The following is an 18,236-nucleotide window of genomic DNA, read 5'->3' on the forward strand; positions in this document are numbered from 1 at the left end:
ACTCCCTTGATAATCTAGCCTCCTCCTGGAAAAACCCAATCAGGGAACCCTACCCAGGCAGGCGTGACTCCTAAAGCAGATGGCAAGCCTCATACATAAGTAGGTCATTACATAATACCTCTTCTCTAACCAGCCTTCCTATACTTCATTCCGACACTCCAGGTTGACGAGCTTTACACTGTGGTTACTTTAATTATAATTTGCTCTTGGGAATAGAGTAATACCATGCTTTGATTAAAAAAAAAAAGAAAGGAAGGAAGAAAGAAACTGGGTGAGAGAACGGAGAAGTGGGAGTCAGAAGGTTGCTTTTGCCTTCGGTTTTGAGTAATCCAAACTTGTACTGCTAACATCTCTTCATGCCTTGGTTTCTCAACCTGTCAGAGACTCAAGCCAATCCCCTGTTGCACTGGTTGCCTTACATGACACTCCTAAACACTGCATAACGTGGTTTGACTTCTAAAGGATACTAAACTTTGAGCTATCCTGTTGAGCTCTCAGCAATTCACCACTGAAGCGAACTTTGCACAAGACATGCCTGCATGAATACAGACAGCTGCTGCTGTCAGCAAGGACTCCATGTCACCATCAAATCAGGCTCAGTCTTTGATCTTTTTCAATCTCAAACTCCAGACACTCCATAAACCTCACCTACTTCCATCAAGATCTCAGCTCCAGTCCCAATACAGGCTTTCCAGTCTGGTCCTACTTTTAGAGCAAGCCATACTCCAAAATGTCACCATTCCCTTCACCAAACACCAAAACCTCTTCATTTTTAGGGAACACTGGCTCTCATTTCTATAGCTGTATAGATGGTTAAGACTGTTGTCTTCAGTTTTCAAAAATCATTCATGTATATATTCCCACTTCCTCACTATAATAAACCTGAATTATAATTCTATAAATTAAAAACTGAGGCTCCTGTGTAAGTATTACCAAAAAAAGATACCTAAAAATTCAAGCTATAGTTTAGGATTAAAAGAAGACTATTCTATTAAAAAGAGAGATTAGTGATCTCCACCTGGCATACTACAAAATGAGAAATAACTCCTGAGCTGAAGGCCCACGCCTCTGTGCCATTCTTCACTCCCCTAGAACTTCGACTTAACATTTATATTTTGCTCACCCTAAGTACCCCAAATTCTTACACCGGCCCAGGACAGTAGCTACGGTGGACACTGGCTCCCCTAGACTGGCAGCCTTCATTGTAACTCTGACTACAATCTCTAGCACTACCCTCTAAATGTCTCTCCTGCCTTGGCAAAGCCAAGCCTGAAGCTCCAAAACCCACTAGAGGCCAAAGTTAAGAGCTATGTGCCCCCAAATGATGTTTGGACTGGACCAAAAGCTTTACATATCATGTGGTACGACAACAACAAGAAAAAGGATGACCTTCAGGTCAGAAGATTCCAGGGTTTGATTCCTAACAATAACACTTACTTGTTTGCGTAATCTTGAAAAAGTGTTAACTTCTCTAAACATCAGTTATCCATATTTTGCAGATACAGAAGTTTTCATAGCCAAGGCTACTGAGAAGCACTAAAAAAAAAATTAAACTTACCAAAAAAAGAGCCTAGCACAGTGCTAGACAAACAACACATCCCTTCCAGCACCATCCTCAGCAGAATTGGTAGGAAGTGTTCCTGCCCTCTGCACATCACTGCCCTGAGGGGTCTGGGAAAAGCACAGAAAAGAACTCAGTGCAGCCTACAAAAACATCGTGGGATGGGCCAGAGGATTGTGAACTCATTAGAAAGCATAGCAAGGAGACCAGGGTGACCACCAGCAGGGCAGGCTTTGTCAAAGAGCCACATTTCTAAAATAATCACTGTATAGCTTTTCAGGCCTTTTCCAGGTGAGATGCTTTAAAATGAACTAAGAACAAAGCAGTCGACTGCAAAGCCTTGGGCCTATGAACCTAAGGCAAAGTGGGTGGCTGAATACCAGACTGGTAATGAGGCAGAAAGGCAGGCAGGAGACTTCTGGCTTGGGGAAGCTGCGGGCCTTGGAGGAGGCTTACCACAGTGGGAACAGGAAGTGCTTACACAGCTTGGGGGGGGATCTCAAAGAGGGGCTGGCAATGATAATATTCAAAGGCTTAAGAACACAAAAGAAGTTGGGAAATCTAGGTTCCAATTGTGACTCTGACCAACTATATGATCTTGGGCTAGAAACTCTTCAAAGGCAGTTGAAAAGTAATTTTTCTTTGCATTTCTCTATCACCTAGCAGAGCAGTCAATCCTGAGTTAAGTATTGAATGAAAGAAAGCCTGGTACTGGATGGAGTTCTTTGGGCCTCAGTTTCCTCTCATATATGAGAAAGACTTTGGAAATCTTACGTCTAGAGCCACTCATGCCAGGGTTCATACTCATTCTGCTGTTTCTTACATATAGACAGTTTCTTACTCCTAATAGCACATCAGAATCACCGTAGTTTTTCTGGTTATTGTTTGTTTGCTTGATTGAAAGGCAGCTGTCCCAGGGCCCCATCTAAAACCTACTAGGCCCCCATCCAAAACCCACAGGTCTCAGAATCCCTAGCAGGGTAGGTTTAGTTTTGTAAAAGTTCTGTATAGGTGATCCTAACAGACAGCTGATGATAAAAACCGATGTGCCATCTTTTGAAATACTGCAAATGTTATGGAGGACAATGAGGTCAAGTCCTTCTTCTCCACCTCCTGCTTTTTGGCCAAAGCCATCAGCCTTTGTTTCTCAAAACAAACCAGGCTATGGAGTTACATCAGGATTCAGATGCCAGTGCAGATACTTGGGAGTAACTTACACCATGAGCAATTGTTACCCACTTCATATGCATGTGGTAAAGTTCATGTAAGAGAGCATCATAAAGCACCTGACACATGTTCAAACCCAGAAGCTCTTTAAACGCTCACCCCTATATCCCTATGCCTCTGACATCACCTGCATCCTTAGAAAACCTCTGGTTACAGGAACTTTTGCTGACATGTGACACACTCCGCTTGTAGTGTCTGTCATGGGCTTCAGCTTCCCCACTTCTCATACTAGGAAGGAAGATTAGACCTGTCTTCTTCACTAATGACTTTCTGTATGCTACAGTGTTAAAATTAAAAAAAAAAAAAAAAAAAAAAAAACAGTAGAAAACGGCTTCGGGTTATGCAAGTATCCAGAAATCCTACCCTTTGAGTGATCAAACCAGGCCTTGTGCTGGGTAGCCATGACATCTGAGTGCATCTGAAACCATCCCTGGGTGCTGTGCTAACCACATCAATGTGATACTCTCCAGTTCTTACATTTGTTTTACAATTGCTACCACGACCACATACTTCTTTCCTCCATGGAGGTTTTTATAATGTTTAATCAAACAGACTGGCCTTACTGAGTTCTTCTGTATTATTTATTTTATCAAATGGCACACCTGATCTGTGGATCAAGGTTTACTATGGTTAAGACGATCCCAGTACATTATTATGTGGGACAATATTTTATAAGGAGCTCAATCTGAATCATCCAACAGACTAAATGAAAGAACTGCTATCAAAAAGACAGCTTCTGATTTTCAAAAGAACTTTCACTGTGATTTCGATGCCATTTGGAAAAGATAGAATCTGTTTTGAGAGACAAACAATATGCTCACAGGGTTGGCATGAAGTCAGTCTTCTTTCACAGCCTGATCACAAAGGCATTGCTAGTGTCAGCTGGGGTTGAGGGGCACAGTACAGATGAGAAAACAGGATTCCTGTTCTGATTCACTGCATTCCTTGTTCGGAGCCTGGGCAGAGATACGCCTAATTCGTCAGAATCGAACAGTTCTCAGACCAGACAAGATGTTAACACCAACGCAAACAGTCAAAGTCAGATGAGCAGCGAAGTGTACCCTGCGCAGGAGTGAGAACAGAATGCATGATGACACTGGTAGTGGTCAAGACACTGGCATGAGAGTCAGGACCTAGAAAGATCAGCAGAAAAGGAGTCTTACGGGCAGGCAGGAAGCAGAATACAGGTAGTGCGGCAACTAAAAGAAGGGAAAGGAGTGCCGGGTCTGAGAAGCTGAAATAAGCGTACTGAAAGCAAGGAGCAACGCCCAGGCAGAACGCCTGAGCATTCAGGAACAGAGCAGTTCCAGTGGGTCGGGCAGCTCAGGCACAGGGAACTTAGCAGCAGCCAATTGTGTCAAGGAAACTTTCACTGTTATCTCCACTGAAGAAAACCAAGCAACAAGATCAAAAGAAAACAATATGATCCAATTGGCTCTTATAAAAATAATCCACAGAAGCTAGCTCTGCCAGGTCAGGGGAATAAGCCAAAAGAACTCTGTATGTCTCTGCTCAACGTGTGGACAGCCAACCACAGAAGCCAGGCATGAGGACAAGCCCAGAGCTTCATCTCCTTTCCATGAGCTGAGTCAAAAACAAGGCTCTTGTCTTCTTGCACCAGCCCAGCACACCATGTCTTTCTCCGCAGTTTCTATGCTGGATGGGCCACGTAACCTCCTGGTCCCTTCACATAAAGAGCAAAGGCGAAGAGGCAGACTGGCGTGGGGAGCCTGCTCCAGGAACATCCAGTTTTCGCAGGTATTACCACACAGCTTTATGAGTAGCAGAAAAACTGCAAAGAATTTAAACAGAGGACCCTGGGGACGGTGGGCAGTAAAGACGCTTGAGAACAGGGGAGAGCACACATTCTAAGGCGGCTGTAGAGAGATGAGTGTCTAACAGTCTCTGTGCTCTGAACCCACTCCAGCCTGCCCTTCCGCAGTGCCTGTCCTTCCCGGAGGACGGAGCCAGGGCAGGAGTGATTCAGCATAAGCCAGCCCTGCTAACCTTGTCCACAGCCTACTTAATATAGCACACTTAGATGTCTCAACACTACAGTGGCAACACTAGATACTGCACACTGCTGATTCAGAGGCAACTGAAAAACTGTTTCTGGGTTTGCATAATTTATCTAGTTGGGAATCCCACTTCCTAACAGATACTATCCTTGGCTTAGCCATCAATTAACTAGAAAAGCATTAGCTTCTGTAAAGCTCCGTTTTCACAATTACAAAATCATAATCACAGTATCTATCCTGATAATTAAAGTTGGCAGAAAGTTCAAATGACATAAAATATAAAAGGAAAAAAGGATTTGCTGTATAATTAAAATGTGTATTTCCTCCAATCCCCACTCCCACTTCTAAACATAATTTTGTTGGAAAGATAAGACATGAAGCAAAGAGAACAATGCATGTCTACATAAGATACCTGCTAGGGAAAGATGAATGTAAGCTGGACTTGGCAGGGAAAGTTTGTTGCGACCAATTTCACATGGGTTCAAAAGGACTGATAAGACTTGAAAATGCAAATCCATTTTGTATGTCTAGATTTTATGGAGCATTTACTTAAACTGAGAACATCTACAGCTAAGAAGTTAACATTATGAATATCACTGTAGTCACTCAGTGACTCTAAAAAAATACGAAGATTTAAGGTATAATAAGGATCAAAGATTTGATTCAAAATGTCACAGCAGCAAAGGAAAAAATAAAGCTCAGTTCAGCATCTGCTATATTATCAGCCCAATTGGAACACAAGATAATTGGAAATCACTCAATATCAGTAAGGTTTGCTGAGGATCCACATCACTGTGTTCCCACTCAAGAGATCTGCTGTGTACCCAAGGCATGGAGGCAGTATTCCTAAAATCCACAGTGATGGAGGGCAGGAAAAATAAGACTACATTTTAGGTACAAGTCTCTGTAAATCACTTTTATTATAAAATCATTTTGTTCTGGAGTCAAAGGAGTGACAGTTGATTCTGTAATTTAAACCACAAAGACCACAGACAATCTAATGGAACTTAAATTGGAAAGCTGGGGCAAGATGTCACCCAGGTATCTGCTGACAACTTTCCAAACATTTTTATTAAAAACTCCCAGTTAATCTCTCCTGGTTCTCCTATTCCACAGAATCAATAAGAGAAGACATGAAAGTGAGACAGCAATCAAGGGACTGACCTAAGTAATCCACAAACTGAAACAGAAGAAAGACTACCTCTCCAAATTCTCAGTTTCTCCAATCTTTTGACTGAAATACAATTTCCAAAAGGGTTTACTACAGAATGATATTTCATTATGCCAAAGAACTCACCTCCTGTCCTGCCAGTTTTCTTGTTTCTTACTGGCCAGTGCTCATTTCAAGATCTACCATGCTACTGCTTTTTTAAAAAGTAAAGTTTTACCAAAGAACATCTGGCAATATTTGCAGTTATTTTGCACAGGAAACCCCCTCTCCCACAACAAAAAATTATCCAGTCCTAAACATCAATAGTGTCAAGAGTGGAAAACTCTTCTTTAGGCAATGATCTATTTACATACATACCCCAGGACCATATGAAGTCCTGAGAGGCTATTCCCCTAAACAACAAAATACATACTATTTTCTTTTTTTTTTTTTTTTTCTATTTAAAGAGAAAGAAACAAACAAACAAAAAAAATACATGGAGATAAAAAAGAGTAGAAATAATACAGAATTACAGAAAAATAAATGGTAAGAAATCGCCAGTTGATAAGTTACATATTGTCATCTTAGAAATAGCTGTTCAGGTTATAAAATTAAAGTATGTAAAATGACATTCAAATAGTGACTGCCAACAGTTCTGCTCAATGATCTAACAAAAACTTAGTAATATGGTTATCAGTCCTACACACTTGTTTTATATCTTAAAGAGGGTAAGATTAAACATATCAAAACAGAACAAAACAGTTTTAAAAAAAAACATTTAAAGAAATACAGATTTCAAAGCAAGTCCACTGGAGATCTTCACTGTCTATCTAATTGTCTCTAGTTTCTTCCAAATAGTTGTCCCCATCTTCATACACATTAAATACATACTGCATATTATAGATCTAATCAAATCATTACAGGATGATGAAGGCTTTTTAGGTCTTCAAGATCTGACATTGGGGAAGACAATAATAACTACCTTCGCATCTCTCATTCTCTTCATAGTAGCTGTCCTTATCTTTACATATGCTGATACTGAACTTAAGAGACTAGACTAATATCACTCTGATCAGTGAATAATAGTATTGCTAGATTTTATATCATAATGCTACAAAATTAGCATTGGGTTTCTTAGTGTCTCTTCTTCTTCAGAGTATCTGTTCATTACATATTGTATTATATAATCTGTTCCTGTAAATAGTTTTTTAAAAGAATCTTCTCATGCATGAATTTCTACAGGTATATCTATCCTCTCTGTATTACAGGAGAAAACAAATCATAACAAGACAGCAAAACAAATTCCTAAAAAAACATGCAGTGAAAAAGACACACAAGACCACAATATTAGGTGATCTACCGTAGTTACTGTGCTTTCTCTTGTTATTTTCCATAGTCTTATCCACATCATTGGGCTTACTATAGCTGAACATAGTATTACCTAGCTATTTTTATAATAACACAACTTTGAAAACATTGTAGGACTTGAGAGCTGTTAATAATTAATACTGGTATGGATATCTTTTACATCATGTCATCTTCAGAGTAGTTGCCTCTACTTTTAGGGTTGATACTATCAAGCATATCAGATTCAAATAAAATCAGCCAAGGCAAAACCACAGTCTTATGAATCGGATTCAAATAAGATCAGTCATAGTAAGACAAAATAAGTAGTACAGGATTTCAGCTCAAGTTAATAGGAAATTAAGGATAGTTACCATGGTATAACCTGCTATTTTTGGGTCAGATGTCTGTGCCCTCAAATCTGGTATGAGTGGACAGACCAGAACAAATTAAATTCAAACTAAACATGGCGATAATACGACTGTGACTTTTAAATCCTGATACACTATTAACAATTACCTCTGCCTTGTTTTGTAGTGTTTCAGAGCTGTCTATACTAAAGCCTATAGCTTACCGTCTCTGCCTCATGTCTGCTACTCCACTTTACTGCTATAATTTGTCCATCTTACTCCCTCTTTCCACTGTCTGTCCCGTTCATTGAGGTCTCTCTGCCACTGTTGCTGGAATGCTGGTATCCCTTCTTCTCTTTCTCTGGAATGTCCTTTAGCACTCTCTGTAGGGTTAGGTTGGTGGCCACGAACTACCATAGTTCCTCCTTGTCTTGGAAGCATCTTATTTCTCCATTAATTTTGAGAGAGAGTTTTGATGGGTATATGAGTCTTGGTTGCATATTATTGTCTTTCAGGACTTGGAATATTTCTCCCCATTCCCTTCTTGATTTAAGAGTTTGTGTTGATAAGTCTGTTGTTATTTTGATAATTTTCCCGTTGTAGGTAATCTGCTTGTTTTCTCTGGCTGCTTTTAATATTCTGTTCTTTTGGTGGATTTCTGGAATCTTGATTATTATATGTCTGGGTGTAGATCTGTTTTGGTTGTAGGTAGCTAGTGTTCTGTATGCCTCTTTTATCTGGATATCATTTCTTTTTGCTATACATGGGAATTTTTGCTTTAATATATCTGTGAATATTCTTTGTATTTCATTTTTGGTTGCTCCTGCTTCCTCACTCACATTCTTTATTCTTAAGTTATGTATCCTTTTGTCATCTTCTAGCCTTTGAATTGTTTCTTTCTGGTTCCTTATTATTTTTAAGAGGTCTTTTCTTTCATGATCATATATGTTAAATCTCTCTTCAAGTTTCAAAAGGCTGACTTTAGTTTCTGTCAAGGCATTTTGCCAGTGTTCAATGGAGTTTTTAGTTTCCTAGTAATTTCTTGGGATCTGTTTCATGTATTCTAAGTTATGTTTAAACTCTTCTTCAGAAGTATCTCTTTCTTTTCTGATTTCCTCAGTTCTTCCATCTGTGTTCTCTTGGGCGGGGCTTGTCATTTCTTTAATTAATCTCTTTATATCTTGCCTCACTTGGATCAGGAGTACCGCTTTAAATTCATCTATGAGGTCATGGAGGTATTTTTTTATTTCGGCTGATGCTGTGTTTCAGTATAGGATGGTTACTGTGCTTGTTCTCTTCAGTGTTTACTTCTCCTGGACTTATTTTCTCATGTTGGGCAGCTGGAGATTTTTTTTTTTATTTCTATCTCTTGTCATGTTTCTGGTTTCTTTCAGACTGGAGTGTTCTGGGGGTCTATGGCCCTCTCTGTATTGCTTAGGGCCTTTCAGAAGTGCGTTAACTTGAATTTTTGATGTCCTCCCCAATTTGCTGTTATCTGGGACAGGCAGGGATGCAGGGACGGTGCAGGCTAGCCTCCAGCCTCTGCTCCAGTCAATCTGCAAATTAGGCTGTACTTTGTGGGTGTCACAGAATCGTGACTATTTTGTATCTGCTTATTGGGTCCCAACCAGAGGCTTGGTTCAGCCCCAGCAGGTCCTGCCAGTTCTCTCTGTGCCAGAAGCAGCTGGCTAATGTCACCATGGCACATGGCTCTGCCCAAATCCCAGCTGTCCTCTTCCAGACCTCTCTGTGCCATGAGCGACTATGTAATGTCCCCGTGGCTGCAGGTCTGCCCAATTCCAAGATGTCCTCCACTAGTTCTATATCGCTGATGCCGATATGGCGCTGGGCTCTGCCCACTTTCAAGATGTCCTCCACCAGACCTCTCTACGCCAGTGTCTGATGTCACTGAGCCGCGCACTCTGCCCAACTCCAAGATGTCTTCCACCAGACTCTCCGTGTTATTGATGTCGCTGTGATGGAGGGCTATGCCCAATTTCAAGATGTCTTCCAGCCAGCCACAGCAGCCACGGGACCCAGTCCCCTAGTACTCACCAGGACTCAGTGCAGGTCTTCCTCTTGAGTCTACTTCACACTACTCCACTTGCCTTCACTGCGTTCCCGACACAGGTCAGAAAACTGCACGGTGCCTGGCTTCGGAACTCCGGAGCTTCTCACAATCTCCTCCGGCACAGCCGGGCAGCCCTGGCTGCTTGGCAGGGTCCCGGGTCTCAATTTCCAGCAGTCACCAAAAGCTAATACAGCTTTTCGTCTTGGGTCCACTGGTCAGTTTGCTGCATTAAAGGCACGGGATTTGCAGACTCCCGTTATCAGCCATGGCAGTCTCGACTTCTGCACTTAATGTCAACACTCATGGAGTCTGGTTTTCCCTTCTGAGAGGACGGCCATGTCCTTCCCAGCCTGAGCTTACATTTGGGGGGTGGGTTCTAATTCTAAGTCTGGCTTACTGCCTCTCTGCAGTGATTTCCTGTGATCACCTCTCAATTTTTGGAGGTTTCAGTCCACACTCAGTTGGCTCCAAGGCAGGCAGACATGGCTGGGCCACAGTTCATGGCGGCTGCAAACAGCAAGCAGGAACCAGCAAAGAACCAAAATACATACTATTTTCAAACACTCACAGAAGATCAAGATAGACCATATTCTAGGCCATAAAACAATTCTAATGAACTGAAAGGATTTAAATCCCATAAGTATATACTCTGACTATAATGATCACAAATGGAATTAAATTAGAAATTAATAACAGAAAGAACTCTGGGGAAATGCTCAACTATTTGGAAGCTAAACAAAACACATCTAAGTAACCTATGTGTCAGATAAAATCAAAAGAGAAATCAGAGACAGGCACAGTGGTACATGTACCTATAGTCTCTACCACTTGGAAAGCTGAGGTGGGAGGATTTCTTGAGCTCAGGAGTTCCAAAGCAGCCTGGGCAATGCAGTGAGAACCTGTATCTTTAAACTAAAAAGGGTGAGGGAGAGGACTATAAAATACTTGGAACTGAGAGAAAATAGAAACAAAACAAGCCACTAAAGTATCAATGAGATCAGATTTTTCTTAACCTCATCCAGGATAAAGCCAAAGTAAGGGGAGGGCAGAGTTATGATAAAGGAAGCTAGTCCTAGTAAGAAGTTAATACTTTAACTTAGGGCTTACGAACTCAAATGTCCATCAAGATCATGGGACTGAATTAAGAGGTTAAGCCAAAGATGTAAGACCACTGGGAGTCATCAGGATTGAGGCACATTAGACAACACATGGCTTTCCCAAAATCATTTAAATTTACCTTTTAAAAATACTATATTGGAAGGGCTGCCTAGAATGCATTAAGTCTGTAGGTTAATTCCTAGCACCACAGAACAAAAACAATAATGAGAAAAAAAACCAAAAAACCAATACCGCATTACACTGGGAAAAAAAAATCAACTCAAAAAACTTCTCTCTTCTACTAGAAGTGCAGCCTATCCAATAAAAATGTGTACAGCTTTTGGTTTTGTCATAAAAAATAAATTTACTAAAAGAAAATTAAGGTAGCAGTCTTAACTTTGAGGTTAGGTAGGTTTTTTTAAAATATATGAAAGAGGGGCTGGAGATTTAGCTTAGTGGCATAAGTGCCTGCCTTGCAAGCAGGCAGTCATGAGTTCAATCCCCGGTACCAATAAAAAGGAAAAAGACAAAAAAATAAATATATGAAAGGAATAAAGATAAATTTGATTTTCCTCACTAAAATTTAAAATCGCTATGCTACAAATTAAACAAAACAAACAAAGTTAAAGGGAACCAAAAAAATAAGTTTTAAAGTATAAAAGTTATACAAAAGTCAGTAAATACATTCCTGTCTTAGATTTGCCAGTTTGGGTTTTGAGAATTAAGACACGTTTAATGCCTCTTCCTCAAAGAATGCAGCATTTCTTCACACTCTTGGAGACGCTCAGTAACAACGTCCACACCACGCGCAGGCGTGGGAGGGCAAGAGCCCCATGCTTGTGCAGTGAGTATACAACTGTAGTTCTTCTCTCACACAACCAACAGGCTGCTGGTTTACAAGCCGTATCGTCTCATGCATCACATTCCCTAAAGTGTGTTTTCTCATCGACTTCTTTAGTTTTTATTGCTGTACTTTTCTATATCAAACACTAAATTACATAAACATTAATTTAAAAGAATTAAACTTCAGATACTGGCAAGAATATGATGAAATAGATAAATATGGCAACAAAAGTGTGATTTGACAATATACATCCACTGATTCAACAATTCTCCTGGACTTTTATTCTAATGAAAGTAGAGATATAAGCATTTAAAGTTATTTAAAGATGCTTTATGCAGTTTTAATAATCAAGATATAAACTTAAATATTCAACAATAGGAAACTGACTAACCAGATTTTGGTACTTACTACCTTAAAAATAAATATAAAACACACAATATATTACTGACTTTAAAAATAAGTAGGCTTCACAATATGAATCTTGTTAATACACTTAAAAACAGTTAAAAGGGTATTTTTAATCATAAAATTTTGTTAAAATTTTTACAATTTTTATTAGTATTTGTTTGTCAGGCATAGCGGCGCACTCCTGTAATCCCAGCACTAGGGGGCTGAGGCAGGAGGATTGTTGCAAGTTCAAGATCAGCCTGGGCTACAAAGTGAGGTCAAAGCCAACCTGAACTGCATAGCGAGACCCTGTCTCAAAAAGGCCAAAAAAAAAAAAGCAGCTTGAAGTTCTCACAAAGTTTGGTAACTATAATATATATTATTTAATACATAAATATGTTATATATTTATATAGATACATAAAAGCGCTGGAAAGGTAAATACTAATATGTTAAAAGTAGTTACATTCGTGACAAGATGGCTGGATTTTGTATTGTTCTTGCTTGTAAATATTGACAATTAATTGAAACAGCTGTTTTCAAGATAAGCTATAATTCATATCTGAACATTTGAAATTCTGCTCTTTATTACTATCTGGAGCAGTGACTGTAAATACTAACCACCTGTCCTGTACTCAACACAGATCCTTTGAGAAGCTATTAGAGTGCACGATGCCACTTTCCTCACCCGTTCAGTAGCTCCAGACCACAACGCTTTTAACTCCTCTGTCCACTCTTACACTTCTTTCACCTCAGCGACTCCTGCCATTTTCACTACTGTCAGAATGATCTTTCTCTTTTAATTAACTGCATTTATGTAACAGTATGCCCAAATTATAAGAACTTATTAATAAAAGCGGAAAGACTGAGGGAGGGCACAAGGTCTCTCCTAAGGTACTACATTTTAGAATGGGTTCTTGTTGCTGGGCACGGTGGCACATGTCTATAATCCTAGCACTTAGGAGGCTGAGGCAGGAGGATTGCTGTAAGTTTGAGGCCAGCCTAGGGTACAAAGTGAGTTCAAGGCCAGCCTGAACTACACAGTGAGACTCTGTATCCAAAAAAAAAAAAAAAGAATGGGGTCTCATGAGAGATCATTCTTTAGAAGAAAGAAAAGAGTCAAAGGTACATTTCTAAACTCAAAATTACATTTTAGCAGAGCTATACAACTGTCCTTCACAACACATTACCATGCACCAATAAGACACATGTGGTGCACATTTAAGAAGCTCAAGCAAGGATTGTCGTCTAAGTAAAAGGACCCTATCGTCTGGAACTCCGAACAGAGTACGAGCTGCACCTCTACACTGTTCTCTGGAAATCAAGAAAATTTATCAAAATTTGTGAGAAAGACATATTACTGCAGGGATACCCTTGAATTTATTCATGGGCTCATTTGTGTGAATATATTTCATATTATATTATTTAAAATTCAGTGATTTATATTTAGGACGCAGTGACACAGAGCAGAGACCATGTTATCAGTGTCACTACTGTCGGCAATAGACTATAGGAACGAGGCATTACCGTGTCCAATTACCATGGCACTTCACTTTGTTGATATTAAATAGAAGCCATCGGCTTTTTCAAAAGATCCCTAATGAGGCCAGAAATTCAAAAATACTGCGAAAGTATACTTTAAAATGGGCAGGGTAACCCAAAGAAATCAACCTTCTCTGTTTCATACACCACCCAACTCTAGATCAACTAAGCTGGAAAGGCACTGTGACCTGGACCAGCAGCGGAGGTGTATCTCCTAAGAATACCTGCTAATTAGCACACAGACAGCTAGCCTGTGTCTTACCTAATTTCCGGGTGTTACAAGTGGTCCAAAGGGCAGTCCCATGAGTATGCCTCATCTGCCTACCCTCAGCTTGGGGCTAAGCCACATGCTGGCAGGACAGATTACTATCTCTGTGCAGAGCCTGCACACTCTTACCTACAACATCCCTACCAGCCCTTCATTACAGATTCACTTTCCAAAGAGCTTCCTTGATTATGCTTTCCTTCACTTATCTCTCCCTTTTGTAAGTTCATGGCATCTAATTATAAAAACTGGCAACTAATTATATGCCATTTGGAATTTTAAAATTTTGTTCATATTATCCCAGGTTCCACAACTTTGAATTCTCCAATATATTAAGAACTACCTTCAGTGAGTCATACTACTGCACACAATAGTAACAGGGTCTATAGAAAGCTGTCTGATTACATGGGCCTGATAATGAGAAGCAATGCTTGTCCACAAGTGATTCAATAGAGGCAGTTCACTCCAGACTCCCACTAAACAAAGGGATCAAAGAGTCAAGGCAAAACAGAGCCACAGGCCAAAGACTAAATGGATTCTTGTGATTAGAATAAACTAGTTAGATCCATCTTCAGCTGTGGGTGGTCAAACCAGGAACCCAAGGGTTACAGGTTATAGCCGGTCACTAGAGTCAAGTTGTGGCTTTCAATTAAACATACAAAGTCAAAATCCAAATCATATAGGGAATGAGGGGCGGGAAAACATACACACATATATCTGCTCTGCCTAATAATCCCGAATGGCTCGCTCATGAATGTCTTCACTTTAACTCCAAGGAATACAATCTATATTCACCTTGAGCATCCCATCTCAGTTTCGAAAGCTGACATTAGTGAGTGAAAGTTTGGTGAGAAATGGGATATTTATATAGTCTAAAAGTATCACACAACAAAATACTTATTAATTACAAAGTTTTAAAAAAACAGTAACTTTGCAATAGACGCTGTACAGACACCACTTCACTAAGTGGTTAGAGTTAGTCATTAGTGATAGGTCAAACCAACACCATGTGCCTCTTGAGAAACTAAGAAAAGAACACACTACTGAGTCTAAGTCTAGAGGACATCAGACTTAATAAGGGGCAGCTTATTAAAAAAAGAACTGACTCCTAGTCTACAAAAACGTGAAGGTCATGAAAGACAAAACAAGATTAAGGAGCTGTTCAGATTAAAAGCGATTTAAGCAACAAGATAACTAAAATGTTTGATCCTGGATTAGATCTTGGACTGGGGATTTTTTCTTTTGCTATGAAGGGCATTAATGAGATACCTGGAAAATCAGAACAATTAGATTAAACAACAGTTTTCAGGCATACTGTGTTTCTGTGCTTTTAGGAAATATATACAGAAGTATTTAAAGGAAAGGGGACATTAAATAACTTACTTTTAAATAGCTGAGAAGAAATACATGACCATAGATTAACAATAGAGCAAATGCAGCAAAATGGTGAATATGGGTGAAGGTTGCATAGGAATTTTTTTGTACTGCTTTTCAATTTTTTAAATTCACATACAAAATGGTACATATTATCATGTTCAATGGTTTTTGTTTTATTGCTGCACTATTCTGAAATTATTTTAAAATAAAAAGCTTAATTAAAGAAAAAGATACGACCAGCTCTAGAGACCCTGTGGCCATAAAGACTCAGGATTTCAAGGTTGGCCTTTTTCTGGTGACGTGAGCTGCCACCAGAAGCTGGATGAGCAAGGACTTTAAGCAGTGTAGACTATTTAGTTTGGGTTCTAACCCCTGTGCCTCGCACAAGTAAGCTGTTAAAAAACAAAACAAGATGGTGTTACCATTTCAAATTTTAAAAAAATCAGAAATATATAAAAGCCTTCCCATTTATTTTACCAAGCAAGTAAGTGCACAAGTTTACCCCTTATATCAAAACTGCAGCATTCAATAAAGGAAAAAAAAAAAAAAAAACTACAGATGAGTATCCCATTTACAAATAAAGATGCAGAGATAATTCAATAAAACACCAAGAAATTGAATCTGGCAGTATATTAAAAGAATAACAATAACAGACCATGGGAGGCAAAATCAAGTTGGTTCAGAAAGGTAATAATGGGTGATGTAAGGATGACTGAATATACAAAAAAATTAAAAATCAATTAAAATAATGTAAGTTTTGAAAATCAAAAGAAAACAATATATTCAACAAGGAGGAAGTTTTAATACATGAATATCTTTCCTTGATTTTTACATGTTTATATTTTTCAGTGAGAACATTTTTTTTTGCTTTTCTGATTATAAAACTCTGATTACTGTAATTGTTTACAATAATGGAAAAGATAAGTAACAGAATATTTCCTCACAGTGTGAAATCTTCCCAATTTGTGGAAGCACATCTATAGGCAGATAGGCTGGGGGTGCAGCTCAGTGGCAAAGCTATGCTTAGCATGCACCAGGCCCTGGGTTTAATCCCTAGCACCAAAAAAAAAACAAAATAGAAATAAATTTAAAATATGGGTAAACAGCAAACCAGCAAACAAGAAAAAAAAAAAAGAGTCCATTCGGACAACAAAAGATGGGATGTGCTCTCACTGATTAGACTGTGAAAAGTGGGGTGCTCCCAAAGCACCCTGGAAATGGTTCCCACAATGGAGTCTCCGTTTCCTCCATCTTTTCCTCTTCTGGCAAACCAGCCACCAACCCAGAAGGCTGCAAATTTGCATGTGCGTCACTTCAGAAAGCTCTCATCACAAAGATCCTTACCACACATCTTCAGCTGTCTAGGGCTCAGTGCAGAAAAATAGGAGGATTAAAAATAAAAGATTTCAAAAGCATACATTTAGATATAAAATTTGAAAGATAAAAAAAATCAAATTATGGAGATTTGCAGAAAAACTCAGACTAAAACCTTCATTGTCACAATCTGCTTTGAGGACTCCACGCAGCGTAAAAGGCACATCACCTAGTGTTGCTATGTTTAATCTCTGACGTTTCGGGGTGGCAGTAGGTTCTCAGAACTCAGATAACAGACAACATGATTCAAATCATGGGCAGAACTGGGAGCCTCATTCACTGAGGCTAATTTCTATTTACAGCCAGAAAAGAAGGAATTTTCCAATAATAAACGGTACAGAATCCTACAGGAAGCATACCCACTTCCAGTTCCAAATAACCTACCCTACAAAAGGCAAAGATCCTTCTGAAACCAGGGAAGTTAAAAGAGTCTGACCTCATCCGTTCAAAATACCCAGAGCTCAAGGTTACAGTAACCTGACTCCCCAGTATTATTTTGACCAACTTCATAAAAACAAAAGCTGCCTTTGATGCATTTCAATACTGAGCCACCTCATCAAGGAATCAAATATTAAAAATTAATAGGCTGGCAAGGCACCATTTAACGTCAGGCAGCTCTACCCAGGACAGGGGGGTCTGGGTGAATGCAGGTTGCATATTGTCTTTTGTGCTGTCCCAGACTTTAACAGTGTGGATCACGCCTGCTTCTCCTCCTGGTCCTGACTGATTCTGGTGGAGTAGCTCAGCAGCTGTGCTTCCTCCAGCCTCACTGTTTGGGGGCATTTCTGCTCTCCCCTTGCCCTCCTCTTCTCTTGGCTCACCACCTCCAGATGCAGGCTGCTGACTCAACTTTTTCTCTTCTTGCCCATAACAGTATCTGTGGTCAAAATTCACACATTCTACAGTGCAGCAGACACAGAGGGCACATGAATTGGTACACAGGATGCATTTCACTAGACAGAAAGGCAAGAGGGGAATATGAAGACAAGAACAAAGGCAAAGACCAACACTTAAAAGACACAAGGCGGATGATGGGGAAGCGGCTAGTGCTCCAGCGTGGAGGCAGCGTGAGGCCACACACAACAGGGCTCTGCTCCTCCTCACTCAGCTGCATAGCACGCTTTCCACGTGGGGTCCAGCAGACACCAAATCTTTCTTCTCCTTCACTCTAAAGTTTAGCTAAGAAGGCCACTAAGCACTCAGTCATACTCAAAGTCTCAGTCCAAAGAAATAGTACATTAACAGTCTGCAATAATGTTACTCCAAAAGGTTTCTGAATCCATTTCATAATTTTAATTCTAACACTAATTTCAGCCCTACCTGTCACCTGGGCTTCTGCAGAACTCCAGAGTACGGCACACAAATGGCCACCAGTTACTAAAAGTGAACACGGTCCTAGTGTCACTAGGAAGACTTCCACACACACACATCTGTCCTCTCTTTTCCCTGCTCTCACAATGCTTCGTACCTGTTATTTAAAAAAAAAAAAAAACAGCACCCAAAATGACCATCACTGAAAACATGTCTATCTTTCACTCCATGAGAAATTCTTCAAGGATATGCATGTGTTTTATATTCTCATGTATGCTTATCTGAACACAGCATTTCACAATAAAATATTGTTAAATG

General features: G+C 39.7%; 1 protein-coding gene and 1 long non-coding RNA gene across 6 annotated transcripts in view; one reads left to right on the top strand and one right to left on the bottom strand.

The window, feature by feature from the left end:
- The window catches only part of Aak1 (AP2 associated kinase 1), a 166,694-nt gene that overhangs the window by 109,864 nt on the left and 38,594 nt on the right, over window positions 1-18,236 (bottom strand). The window lies entirely within an intron of this gene.
- On the top strand, window positions 3,676-6,201 carry LOC134471293 (uncharacterized). The gene is made up of 2 exons (XR_010040598.1): window positions 3,676-4,546; window positions 5,923-6,201. It is a non-coding gene; the product is annotated as an uncharacterized LOC134471293 (long non-coding RNA).

This window comes from Cavia porcellus, unplaced genomic scaffold, assembly GCF_034190915.1.
Source record: "Cavia porcellus strain 051 isolate PalLab524CR breed Dunkin Hartley unplaced genomic scaffold, mCavPor4.1 scaffold_18, whole genome shotgun sequence".
Taxonomy (NCBI): Eukaryota; Metazoa; Chordata; class Mammalia; order Rodentia; family Caviidae; genus Cavia; species Cavia porcellus.